This window comes from Erythranthe guttata, chromosome 8 (assembly GCF_056151865.1).
Source record: "Erythranthe guttata isolate IM_541 chromosome 8, IM_541, whole genome shotgun sequence".
NCBI lineage: Eukaryota > Viridiplantae > Streptophyta > Magnoliopsida > Lamiales > Phrymaceae > Erythranthe > Erythranthe guttata.
Window position 1 is genome coordinate 13,830,477 of NC_142540.1, and position 2,148 is coordinate 13,832,624.

At 30.1% G+C, this 2,148-nt stretch overlaps 1 non-coding gene across 1 annotated transcript; it reads left to right on the forward strand.

The window, feature by feature from the left end:
* Window positions 1–692: 692 nt before the first annotated feature.
* TRNAN-GUU (transfer RNA asparagine (anticodon GUU)) lies at window positions 693–766 on the forward strand. The gene has a single exon. It is a non-coding gene; the product is annotated as a tRNA-Asn (tRNA).
* Window positions 767–2,148: the final 1,382 nt, after the last annotated feature.

Here is a 2,148-nt window from a genome sequence, read left to right on the forward strand (position 1 = left end):
GGGGAGGGGATGTTTGTTATCCTCTTTAATTCTTTCACTAAGAAATCATCTCTTAATCTAAAAACATCCCTGTTTTTTCCTTCTCTACAATATTTCTTCATAAAAAAAATAAAGAAAAGAAAAAAAAACAGAGAAGAACGAGAGAAAGAGAGAAAGAGAGAGAGAGAGACGTGAGATACAGAGGGAGAGATATGATCGAGGAATTAAATATAGGGTGGGGGAAACGTGAGATTGGGGAGAGAGCATATATGATATTTGTTTTCGTATTAATTGAGGGTGTTTATGTCTATATACTAATTATTTTATGTTATTTATATTATTTTTTTGGGTCAAATGACCTATGCCTATATTCATCCAGCAACTAGGATCTCTACCAATATAAGTCCAAAATAAGGGGACTATAGCAAATTTCCCCAACAAAATATGTTTAGTATATTTATAAAAAGAGATTAGACTGAGTATTATCAGTACATGAATGGATGCATGTCACAACCAATGGTGGAAGAAGGAATTTACGATTAAAGAGGTCGACAATTATAGATGATGTTATAAACGTATACACATGTTTGAGAGTAGGGCAGTGTGTCATTGAATACTTTTGAGTGTATTAATAAAATAAAAAGGCACAAAATGATAAATATTTATAAGTGTTAATTAAAATAACATAAAGTAAAATATAGATTATATAAAAAGCTGGAATATCTCAGTTGGTTAGAGCGTGTGGTTGTTAACCACAAGGTCGAAGGTTCAACCCCTTTTTCTAGCGAAAAACGTAATTTGGCGAAAACAAAATATGTTTAGTATATTAAAACTTGTATCCCCTTCTTGTAGTGAAAATATAATTTGTTATTATTTTTTGATCTAAATGTATGGTTCAAAAAATTCCAAACAAGATTTTTTGAAGAGGCTCCTTTTTTTTTTGTTTTTTTTTTTCTTTTTCGTAATGAAATAAATTTACTTTTTGGACCAAACAAAATATGTTTAGTATATTAAAACTCGTAGCAAAAATATGACTTATTATTTTTTTTTTCTTAATGTAGAGTTCAAGAAATGCCAAACACGATATTTGACGAGACCCCTTTGTATTTTCTCTTTTTCGTAATAAAATAAATTTATTTTTTGGCCAAAACAAAATATGCTTTGTATAGGAAAGCTTGTAATTCTGAAACTCATGAAGTTATATTTGTTATTATTGTTGAATAATATTGCTTTTTTTTTTTTAAATATATACATTTGTTGATTAAGAAATATAAATATAATTCATCTAAGAACAAACATATTATTGTTTTTATTTTGATTTTATCATTTTTATGATTGTGGAATTAAATAGAATTTAGAGATCAATGATTGAGCAAAAATATGACTATTTATAATTTATAAATAAGAGGTTGCACGGCTAGGGTTATGGGATTGTTGAAATTTGATTTCTAAACCCGTTAACCTTGTTTATATACTTAAATTTTCAAAATCCTACTTGGAACGGGACCGAATTCGTTTAGATGTTAGGCTCACCTCTCCGTACGATTCGTTTCTAATAAAAGATTGCTCAGAAAAATGTAACAATTACTTATTTGTTACAAGCACTAAATTCTCGTCAATATGAGTGCCACTTGAAATTTTCCGATTTCCTAAATTGGAAACTTCTAATTCATGGTATCTGCTAAATCGGAAAATTTACCCAATGTAGAAGTTCACTAAATATCCGTATAAATCTTTCTCTCTATTTATTCTTATCTGCAATCAACAATTGCGAAACTTGAATCCAATCACATTGACCTCTAATTATGCAAGGACCAACAACTTGATCTTAGCTCGTTGCATACAAGGATCTATAGGACACGAAAAGTGTGACCCTCATTGATTCAGATGTATGCTAGTTGTGGGCTTACATATCTTTGTGATTCTCACAAAGCTTTGTTCTTATAAGATTCGTTCCTAGAGTATTGATTAAGATAAAACTCATTTTAACTTAATCGCCGATAAATCGGTGAATACGCAACGAATCAAGATTGGCGTCTAGTAACTATGCATCAAATGAAGTGTGTGCAAGAAACGTGTGATATAGTTAATGTATTGTACGATCCTTTCGACGCATATTTTCTGATTGAACTAGAGTTATTGGTCCACCGAGACCTCTAATATAGTTCA